The sequence below is a fragment of the Dasypus novemcinctus genome, chromosome 2, assembly GCF_030445035.2.
Source record: "Dasypus novemcinctus isolate mDasNov1 chromosome 2, mDasNov1.1.hap2, whole genome shotgun sequence".
Taxonomy (NCBI): domain Eukaryota; kingdom Metazoa; phylum Chordata; class Mammalia; order Cingulata; family Dasypodidae; genus Dasypus; species Dasypus novemcinctus.
Window position 1 is genome coordinate 157,801,313 of NC_080674.1, and position 12,384 is coordinate 157,813,696.

The following is a 12,384-nucleotide window of genomic DNA, read 5'->3' on the forward strand; positions in this document are numbered from 1 at the left end:
AGAAGAGGCAGAGCAGAGAATTAGTGATGTGGAAGACAGTACACTGGAAATCAAACAGATAGTAGAAGTGGTCAATAAAAAGGTAGAAAAAATCCAGATAGGACTTAGGGACCTGAATGATAATGCAAAACACTCAAACATACATATTATAGGCATTCCAGAAGGAGAAGAGAAGGGAAAGGGGTCAGAAGGAGTGTTGCAGGAAATAATGACTGAAAACTTCCCAAATCTACTGAAAGAGAAAGATGTACATATCCAAGAAGCACAGCGCACTCCACTGGTCATAAACCCCAACAGGTCCACCCCAAGACATATACTTGTCAAATTATCCAATGCTCAAGACAAAGAGAAAATTCTAAAAGCAGCAAGAGAAAAGAAAACCATCACATACAAGGGACGATCCATAAGATTAAGTGCTGATTTCTCATCTGAAACCATGGAGGCAAGAAGGCAGTGGTATGATATAGTCAAGGTACTAAAGGAAAAAAATTTCCAACCGAGAATACTCTATCCAGCTAAACTAGCATTCAAAAATGATGGAGAGCTCAAAATATTCACAGATAAACAGAAACTGAAAGAGTGTATCAACAAGAAACCTCCCCTTCAAGAAATTCTTAAGGGAGTTCTGCAGGAAGAAAGGAAAAAACAGGACAGTCAGAGATGGAGGAGAGTGTAAGACAAAAATAGAAGGGGAAAATAAAATATTACAAACAAAATATAACAAACACAAATCCAACCAAAATATGGCTACCACAAATAATTCTCTGAACATAATAACACTGAATGTCAACGGACTAAACTCACCTATCAAAAGATTCAGACTGGGACACTGGATAAGGAAATATGACCCATCTATATGCTGTCTACAAGAGACACATCTTAGATCCAGAGACTCATGGGGTTGAAAGTGAATGGCTGGAAAACAATCATACAAGCAAACAACAACCAAAAAAAAGGCAGGAGTAGCTATATTAATATCAGACAAAATAGACTTTAAATGTGAAACAATTGTGAGAGACAATGAAGGATACTACATTTTAGTGAAAGGGACAATCTGTCAAGAAGATCAAACGATCATAAATATTTATGCTCCTAACAAGGGTGCCTCTAAATACGTGAGACAAACGCTGGAAAAACTAAGTGAAAAAATAAATGCATCTACAATTATAGTGGGGGATTTTCATACACCACTATCAATTCTGGACAGAACATCTCAAAAGAGAATCACTAAAGAAACAAAACATTTGAACAGTATACTAGAAGAGCAGGATCTAATAGACATATATAGATCATTACACCCAAACACAGCAGGATATACATTCTTCTCAAGCGCACATGGAACATTCTCCAAGATAGACCATATGCTAGGCCACAAAGAAAGGCTTAATGAATTCAGAAAGATTGAAATCATACAAAACAATATCTCTTATCACAGTGGAGTGAAGCTGGAAATTTGCAAGGGACGGAGGCCCAGACTTCACACCACAATTTGGAAATTAAACAGCACACTCTTAGAAAAACAGTGGGTCAAACAGGAAATCTCAAAAGAAATCAAGGACTACCTTGAATCAAATGATAATGATAACACAACATACCAAAATTTATGGGATGCAGCAAAAGCAGTACTGAGAGGGAAATTTATAGCCATAAATTCATATATCAAAAAAGAAGAAAGAGCAAACATTGAAGAATTAACTGCACTTTTGACAGAATTAGAAAAACAACAACAAAGTAACCCAACAGGAAGAAGAAGGAAGGAAATAACAAAGATAAGAGCAGAACTAAATGAAATAGAAAATAAGAAAGCACTTGAAAAAATAAACAAGACCAAGAGCTGGTTTTTTGAGAAGATCAACAAAATTGACAAACCTTTAGCGAGACTAACAAAGAAAAAAAGAGAAAAGATGCAAATACACAAAATAAGAAATGAGAAAGGTGATATCACCACTGATCCCACAGAAATAAAGACTATCATAAGAGGATACTTTGAAAAACTATATTCCAACAAAAATGACAATTTAGAGGAAATGGACAAATTCCTAGAAACACGTAAGCAGCCCATACTGACGAAAGAAGAAATTGAGGATCTTAACAAACCAATCATAAGCAAAGAGATAGAATCAGTCATTAAAAATCTCCCAACTAAGAAGAGCCCAGGGCCAGATGGCTTCACAGGTGAATTCTACAAAACATTCTGGAAAGAACTAACACCAATCCTGCTGAAACTATTCCAAAAAATCGAAACAGAAGGAACATTGCGGAACTCCTTCTATGAGGCCAACATTATCCTAGTACCAAAGCCAAACAAAGACACCACAAGAAAGGAAAATTTACAGACCAATTTCTCTAATGAACCTAGACACAAAAATACTTAACAAAATACTTGCTAATCGTATTCAACAACACATTAAACGAATTATACACCATAACCAAGTGGGATTTATTCCAGGTATGCAAGGATGGTTCAACATAAGAAAATCAATTAATGTGATACACCATATAAACAGATTGAAGGAAAAAAATCACATGATTATATCTATAGATGCAGAAAAGGCATTCGACAAAATACAGCACCCCTTCTTAATGAAAACACTCCAAAAGATCGGAATACAAGGAAACTTTTTGAACATGATAAAGAGTATATATGAAAAACCTACAGCCAACATTGTTTACAATGGCAAAATCCTGAAATCCTTTCCTCTAAACTCAGGAACAAAACAAGGATGCCCATTGTCTCCGCTCCTATTTGACATCGTCTTGGAAGTACTTGCACGAGCACTGAGGCAAGAACCAGATATAAAAGGCATTCAAATTGGAAGGGAAGAAGTCAAAATTTCCTTATTTGCAGATCACATGAGAGATCTACAACAAAGCTTCTAGAACTCATAAATGAGTTCAGCAAAGTTGCAGGTTATAAGATCAATGCGCAAAAATCAGTAGCATTTCTGTACACCAATAATGAGCAAGATCAGGAGGAAATCAAGAAACAAATACCATTCACAATAGTAAATAAAAAAATCAAATACCTAGGAATAAATTTAACTAAAGAGGTAAAAAACTTATACACCGAGAACTATACAAGACTGTTCAAGGAAATCAAAGAAGACCTAAATAAATGGAAGAATATTCCTTGCTCATGGATAGGAAGACTGAATATTATTAAGATGTCTATCCTACCAAAACTGATCTACACATTCAATGCAATCCCAATAAAAATCAACACAGCCTTCTTTAAGGAACTAGAAAAACTAACTATGAAATTTATTTGGAAAGGAAAGAGGCCCCAAATAGCCAAAGACATATTGAAAAAGAAAAAGGAAATTGGAGGAATCACACTTCCTGACTTCAAAACATACTACAAAGCTACAGTAGTGAAAACAGCATGGCATTGACATAAGGAGAGACACACAGACCAATGGAATCGAATTGAAAGTTCTGATATAGAACCTCATGTATATAGCCATATAATATTCTATAAAGCCACCAAACCCTCTCAACTGGGAGAGAATGGCCTATTCAACAAATGGTGCCTGGAGAACTGGATAGCCATATGTAGAAGAATGAAAGAGGATTACCATCTCACACCTTATACAAAGATCAACTCAAGATGGATCAAAGACCTAAATATAAGAGCCAAGACCATAAAGATCTTGGAAAGCAGTGTAGGGAAACATCTACAGGACCTTGTAATAGGAAATGGCTTCATGAATTTCACACCAAAAGCACGAGCAGCAAAAGAACAAATAGATAAATGGGACTTCCTCAAAATTAAAGCCTTCTGCACCTCAAAGGAGTTTGTCAAGAAAGTAAAAAGGGAACCCACACAATGGGAGAAAATATTTGGCAACCATATATCTGATAAGAGGCTTATAACTTGCATATATAAAGAACTCATAAATCTTAAAAACAAAAAGATAAACAACCCATTTAAAAAATGGGAAAAAGATTTAAACAGACAATTCTCCAAAGAAGAAATACAAATGGCTAAAAAGCACATGAAAAAATGCTCCAAATCTCTAGCTATCAGGGAAATGCAAATCAAAACTACAATGAGATACCATCTCACTCCCATAAGATTGGCAGCTATAAAAAAAACAGAAGAATACAAATGCTGGAGAGAATGTGAAGAAAGGGGAACACTCATCCACTGCTGGTGGGAATGCAGAAGGATCCAACCATTCTGGAGGACAGTTTGGTAGTTTCTCAAAAAACTAACCATAGCTTTGCCATATGACCCAGCAATACCACTGCTGGGTATATACCCATCAGAACTGAAAACAAGGACACAAACAGATATATGTACACCAATGTTCATAGCAGCATTGTTTACTATCGCCAAAAGTTGGAATCAACCCAAATGTCCATCAACAGACGAGTGGATCAATAAAATGTGGTATATACACACAATGGAATACTACTCGGCTGTTAGAACAAATACACTACAATCACACGTGATAACATGGATGAACCTTGAGAATCTTATGTTGAGTGAAGCAACCCAGGCATTGAAAGACAAATACTACATGACCTCAATGATATGAAATAAGCAAACTGCCTCAGAGAGCTAGACACCGGAAAAGAGGCTTACAGGAAATCGGGGGGGGGGGGTGGAGGAAGGATGTGAGTTAACGTCTGGAGGGGTGCAATCTGCGATGAGCTGGCGGTAAGTATGAGCACAAAGAAGGGACAAAATGGGGGCAAGGGGTTACCTTCGGGTGGGGTTTGTGGGTTTGAGGGGGGCTGGGGATGGGCAGAGGGGTAATATTGTCCAAAAATCGGGGGGAGGGAGGGGCAACATACGAACATGGAAGAATGTCAGGTGTTCTTGAGAACAAAATGTTGAGAAAATCGTATCAAAGTATAAGTAGGAGGGTTACCTGTTTAGGATGCTCAGGGGGTATGGGCTGATGCGGGACGGACTCTGGGTGAATAGCTGAAGGCTCATTTTGCCAAGGTGGGTTGTACCATTGGGAAGAGACCCAAGAAGTGAGAGTTGGGGTGGACCCACATCCTGGGGAGGACTAATGCCATCAAATAGAGAGAACTGTATCTCTAGTGAGAAAGGATGGCTCCCGGGGCATTAGGGCAGTTGAGAAAGTCAGGCCCTGAATACTGCTGCAAGTATCTCTGGACATGGCTTCTCAGGAAAGGGAGATTGGCTGGCGTTATGGGCCCCAAGGGGAGGGGAAAATGGATGTGGAATGAATGGAAACAAGGTAAATATGGGGGCAAGAGAGGAGTTTTGTGAGAATACACGAAGATGAATATAAAACATGTAATATTACTCCAAAAACATATAGGGGATGACAGACTAATAATGTAAACCACAAGGCAAAACATAGGATAACTAAAAAATTTAGAAAACTGTACAACCTAAAGTATGGATCACATAGTAAACACAGATGTCATCTTGTTTGAAAGCTATTGTCTCAGAATCTGTACATCAGTTTCAGGAAATATGATATGAATAAGTTAAGAGATTATCGCTGTGGAAGGGAAAAGGTTTTATAGTGAATCTGGGGAAGTACTGTATATTGTATATATGAATTTCGGTGATCTAAGACTCTTGTGAAGCTGACATTATGCTGGGATTGACTTTACAGGAACTTTTGGATCACAGAGTGGTTCAACAATGGCAGTGGAGGAATACTGATATAGGATGTTATTGACAGGATATATATGGTTGACAGGGAGTTATACAGGGCATATGCCCAGGGTATATAGTAATGTCTAGATATACTCATAGTGGAAACAATTAAAAACAATAGCTGGGGGGGTACTGGACCCCTGGCTGGGGGGTCACTGTCATGGACCCTGGGGGAGCAGCGGCAGTCCCCCAGGTGCAACGGCAAGAACCAGGAAGGAAGGAGGGCCCAACAGTGGGCTCCTGACACTTATGGCTATGCTTTTGACCCTATACACCTCCAATAAGAATAAGGCCTAGAGTAGCACTGTGCCTGGGAGTTTCCTCCTAACAGCCTTCATGTTACTCAAATGTGGCCACTCTCACAGCCAAACTCAGCATGTAAATGCAGTGCAGTCCCCCCAGCGTGGGACATGACACCCAGGGATGAGCCTCCCTGGCACCGAGGGATCACTACCACATACCAGCTGAAGATGCAACTAGAAAAGGACCTTGAATTAAAGGTTCAACACGGATCAGCAGAATATCCCTGTCTACATATAATAACATGACTTCAAAATGCTGTTTGACCTAATGTAAGGGGGAAATGGAAAGGAGAAATGAGAATATAAGGCTATGAGTCTCTAAAAAAGAGTCTGGAGGTTGTCAGAAGGAATGCCCTTATGCACAAATGAGCAGAGTCTGAGAGACAGATAAAGTAGATACAACCCCAGGTATTGGTTCTTTTGAGGAATAAAGAGACCCACGGGTTCTATGATCATGGCAGATGGGGTTCACTGCCATGGCAGATGGCCTTTCTCTGGAGCTGGTGTTTCTGCGTGATGGAATTGGACTCAGAGGGGATCTCTTTTCACAAGACTTGCATGCCACTTTAATGGAATTGTAGTTGGTGCTGGGGTTTTAGATATATTTAGGGGATTTGAATCTCTGGACTGATAATATGACACCCAGGCCCAGAGCCTCAACAGACTTCAGCTCCTACACTTTGATTTATTGGACTTACCCCACTCAGCTAACATCGAGTTGAAGAAGGTCAACCACCACACCATGGAGCCTAGAGTGTCTACAACTGAAAGCAGGAGGAGTGCATCCAGTATCCATGTGGCATCTAAGCCCCCACTTGACATAGATGTGCAATGGACACAACTAATCCAATGTCCACAGAGAAAATGTGGAATGGGTGTGGGAAGGGTAGCCATAGTGGCTGCTGGGTTTGGGGAATGGGAGGAAGAGATGAGATGTGGAGGCGTTTTCGGGACGAGGAGGTGTCCTGGGTGGTGCCTCATGGACAATTACGGGACATTGTAGATCCCCCCAGGGCCCACTGGATGGAACGTGGGAGAGTGTGGGCTATGATGTGGACCATTGACTAGGGGTGCAGTGATACTCAGAGATGTACTTACCAGGTGCAATGGATGTGTCACAATGATGGGAGAGAGTGTTGCTGTAGGGGGAGTAGGGGGTGGGGACGGTGGGGTTGAATGGGACCTCATATTTTTTGAATGTAATTTTTAAAAATAAATAAATAATTAAAAAAAAAAAAAGATTCCCCCATTAAGGGAATAGTGTGATCATATCAGTTAGAGACATTTACAGCATCAGTGAAGTTCCAACACAAAAGAGGTGGCTCACTCAAGCTGTTTAGTTTGAGAAGAGTTTTATAATGATACTATTTATTAAGATATGGGCATTGTATAAAGAAATCACAGGGTTGGTCTAGATCCCAGGGATTAGTAACAGCAGAAATAGACCATGACCATGCCTACACCTTAAGGAGAAATAAGAGGGAACCCAGAAAGAACAATGCCTGTGTGTAGAGGACAGCCTGGCAAGACCTGAAACACTGAGGAAGAAGCAGCTTGTGGAGACCCTGCAGGGAAGGAGCCTCCATTCCTCCATCTTTTGCCTGTACTTCCCATTAGTTGAATCAATCAGTAGCTACAGGGCAAGGAGCCCTTTGATGGCACCTTCACCATCGTCCCAGGCCACAGCAAAAGGGAGAAGCAAATGAAGACTTGCAAGACAGCCCATGATACTGCTTGCATTTTTCCACTTTCCCTGAAAATGGTCTATGATTAAAGGACATTTTGTTGCACAAGAGTGGAATTTTGCCTTTATAGGGTTTACAGGAGGGGCTTCAGAGAACACCTAGGCATCCACACAATGAATGTAGAAATTTTTACAACATCCGTGGCAGCTTCTGTTTGGACACCCCTATCAATGGAGAACTCACTAACCTGACTAAGGAAAACTGAGAGTGTCTAATGATATAATTTCTCCCTTATGTTGAATTGCTGAGGTTTAATGTATACCCAGGGGACCTGAATGTCTGGACTGACCATGTGATAGCCAGGCCCTGAGCCTTAACAGACTTGTAACTCCTACATTCTGGTTTATTGGACTTACCCCACTCATCTAACATGGAGGTGAAGAAGGTCAACCTCCAAATCTCTTTCTTTAGCTTCTACCAATGGGTTCTAGTTTTGTGTCTCGGTGCTGACAGAGTCTAAATCTATTTTCTCTTTCCCATGACAAACTACCAAAGATTTTAAATAAATTTCATGGCCCTTCCTCAGATTATTTTTTTCAAGCTAAACATTCTTAGAACATATTGCCATCATGTGATGCTCAAGTAGGCACAACTGATGGAAATACTTAAAAATTTAAAGGAAATTACTTTGAACTCTCAAGTCTCTGCCTTATTAAAAATTAGTTAGAAAAATGAAAGACCATTAGGCTTAGCATAAAAAGTACTAGGTGTGGGATGAAGAACTGGCTGTTTCATGACATCTTAAAATTGTTTCAGCTCTACTCTGAGTTGGAGAGTCCTCATCAAATGGCAAAAATGGAAAAACAAGGGAGCCCACTCTATAGGACTGAAGTGAGAGGAAAGAGAATTTATGTGAGAGGAAATGTGATATGTTGGAGACAGGCATTCTCAACAAAGTTTCCTGGCCTGAAATCTATTCTCATTGGGAGACAAGAAGCAAGTCATCTGTCACCTCAGAGTTAACATAGCTGTTAAATGGGGGTAATGTCCAGTCCCATCCCCAACATTTTTTCAGCTGTGGCAAAATTAAAGTCCATGTATCACATGCCTGCAATATATTTAGCTGAATTATTTAAAAGTTACAGCTAACAAACTTTTAAAATCAAATTCTATTCTCCTGAATTCTTATAGACCAAGTTGGCAGCATAAGATGCTCCAGGCTTCCAATCCCTCAAAGAATCTTTGAATAGCTAGCAAACTCTGACATTACCATCTTCTTCAAAACATCAGAAAACAGTTAAAGTATTGAAGCAATTGGATGAGTGCCAAATTAAAAAAACATAGCTTTAATGAACAATAGGAGAAGTTTATGGTGCCCTTGCTGACCACTCCTACACCGCCTTCTGGCACAGTGTGGAGCAGTCTGTACCCCTATTGTGGACCACTGACCTTCTTCTAGAGTAAGCATAGTAACACCTATGACCTACTGGGGCGCCTGTATGTCAGTGACAATCTTTCAGGTGGAAGATGAAAGGACTGAACCAGCAACCTTATCTTTGACTTACCCTCTCAAAATTTGCCCTGCAGGCAGAAGCAGCTTGTAGACAACTAAAGCAGTTTTAGAAACAATGAAGTCACAGTGACCTGGGGCAAAGGATAATTGGCTTTAAGACATGCAATAGGGAAAGTCTACTTCATACAGAGTAGAGGGAACATTCAGTTCCTGAAAATGGAAGAATTCCTAAATTAATGAGCAAGCACAACCCCAGAAAAGATGCAGGCTCAGAGAAGTTGAAGAGGACTCAGTGCTTTACTAAATTCTGAAGGAGAACACCAACCAATGCAGTCATTTTGCAGACTGTGAAAGTTGGTTTATGCTTTTGTCTGTTTGGTTTTTTTAGCTCCTGGAACTCAAGGAAATCTCTGTTATATTACTATATAGATAAGGAAAATACAGCTCAGGAACTAAATTGAAAGTTAACAATTAAAAATAATAAAACATACAGTGTGAAACAAAATATTATAAGACAAACAGAAAACAATGGAGCAACCAATGGTACAAGATTAAAATTCAGAAACCATCAATAAAGGCCAGACTTCACACATAAGAACAAAGACTTTAAAAGAATGGTCTTGAGCATGTTAAAGAAGATAAAGAAAACACAAGGGAAAAAACTAAAAGATTTCAGGAAAATGATGAATGAAAAATATGAGTATCTCAATAAGGAGATAGAAATTTCTAAAAAGGAACAAGCAGAATTACTGGAATTGAGGCAGGCTATATTAGGGAACAAAAAGCCAATTCTGGCACCTGGCAATAAAATATGGCCTGAAACACATGGCCATGGAGACCTCACAAGAAGGCTGCTAGAAGAATTCTGTGAGAATCTCCACTGAGAATGGGATTTCATCTGGAATCAAGGAAAAGCCCTGGGTATTATCCAGGAGACTTGTCTTTGCCCCTCCACAGATAATTGATAGGTGGGGTAACCAATCAAAACAGCAAACAACTGGGATTCCTCCCCCAATATTAGCAAATGGGCAGAATAATTAATCATTTAAAAGGCAAGCATGGGGGAAGTGGATACGACTCAACTGATTGGGCTCCCATCTCGTGTGGGAGGCCCTGGGTTTGCATTCCAGGGTGCAAACTGGCCCACTCCTGTGGAGAGTTGATAGCCTGTGCCTGCAAAGAGCTGGTGCAGAAAGATGATGCAACAAAGGGAGACAAGCAGACACAGAAGAACATGCAGCAAATGGACATAGACAGCAAACAACAGTGGGGGATGGGGGATAAATAAATAAAATAAATCTTAAAAAAAAAAAAAAAAAACAAGCACGGAAGCTAAAATGGCCTCTTATATGCTGGTTTGCCCTTTCTCTCTCTCCCTGCCTGGATTAGCATGGACGTACACCTGGGGACTTATAATCTATAATGGAAACTTGTAGTCCATAAATTAGCCTTTTTTGTCCCTTTTTAGCCCTTTCTTCTCTCTGCCTGAACCAACCCACAAATATATCAGGGACCCATAATCTTTTATTTTCTCCCATTTCTCTTCTCTCATTTGCTTAATAAACTACTGCCCTAACTAAACTGGCATGTACTTAAAATTCTTTTTTTCTTTTTTTTTTGTTTTTTTTTTTGTTTTTTTTTTTAAAGATTTATTTATTTATTTATTTCCCCCCCCTCCCCTGGTTGTCTGTTCTTGGTGTCTATTTGCTGCGTCTTGTTTCTTTGTCCGCTTCTGTTGTCGTCAGCGGCTCAGCGGCACGGGAAGTGTGGGCGGCGCCATTCCTGGGCACGCTGCTCTTTCTTTTCACGCTGGGCGGCTCTCCTTACAGGGCGCACTCCCTGCGCGTGGGGCTCCCCTACGCGGGGGACACCCTTGCGTGGCACGGCACTCCTTGCGCGCATCAGCGCTGCACATGGCCAGCTCCACACGGGTCAAGGAGGCCCGGGGTTTGAACCGTGGACCTCCCATATGGTAGACAGACGCCCTAACCACTGGGCCAAAGTCCGTTTCCCGAAATTCTTTTTTTCTAACACAGCCAAGAGCCTAGAGAAAATCTGGCAACAGAGGTGGAAAGAACAATATGAAATGAAAAATTCCCTAGAGGGTTTCAACTACAAATTGGAACTAGCAAAACAATTGGTGAATTTAAAGATAAGGCAATTACCCAAGTGCAATGGCAAAGACCAACAAAGATGGATGGTCCAACGATAAGCCCTTGATACTGATGGCTCTGATTATGAGCCTGTGTGCCTAAAATATAAACTAGGCCTAGAGCTGTGGGGTACCTAAGAGTTACCTCCTGAAAGCCTCCATGTTGCTCAAATGTAGACAGTCTCTAAGCCAAACTCATCATGTAAATGCATTACATTCCCCCCAGTGTGGGACATGACTCCCAGGGATGAGCCTCCCTGGTGCCAAGGGATTAATTACTACCAAGTACCAGCTGATGATGTAACTAGAAAAAGACCTTAAATAAAGGGGTCAACTCAGACTGGCAGAATATCTCAGCCTACATGTAATATCAGGTGTTAAAAACTGCTTTTTGACTCTGGATAAAAGGGGGAAATGGAAAGGACAAGCGAGTTTATATGGCTACAAGTCTCCAAAAAAGAGTCGGGAAGTCATCAGAGGGGTGATGCTTATACACACCTCAGCAGGGTACCAGAGACAGCCAAAGTAGATGGAAACCCAGGTGCTGGTTCTCCTGAGGGCTGCAGAGACCCAGAGGTCCTATGGTCATAGCAGATGGCTCTGGAGTTCAGGGCCATGTCAGTTGGCCCTACTTTGGAGTTTGTGTTCCTGAGTGTGATGGAGTTAGACTTAGATATGACCTTTCCACACATGCCTCTTCTGTTACTTTTACCAGGCCTGTGGCTGGCGTTTGGGTTGGTATATACTCAGAAGACCTGAATCTCTGGATTATCCAAGTGATGACCAGGCCCTGGGCCTCAGCAGACTTGCAACTCCTACTCTCTGGTTTGTTGGACTTACCCTGGCCAGCTGACAGGGAGGTGAAGAGGGTCAACCACCACACCAGGGAGCCAAGAGTGCCTACAGCTGCAAGCAGGAGAATTGCATTCATCATCCATATGGAATCTAAGGCCCCTCCTGATGTAGAGGGGAACTGGACATAACCATCCCAGGGTCCACAGGATGGAGGAAGAGTATGGATTAGAGTAGACCTACAGGTATTCTGCAGGGGAACTATTGTGATTAGTAAGGGAAGAAATTGTAAT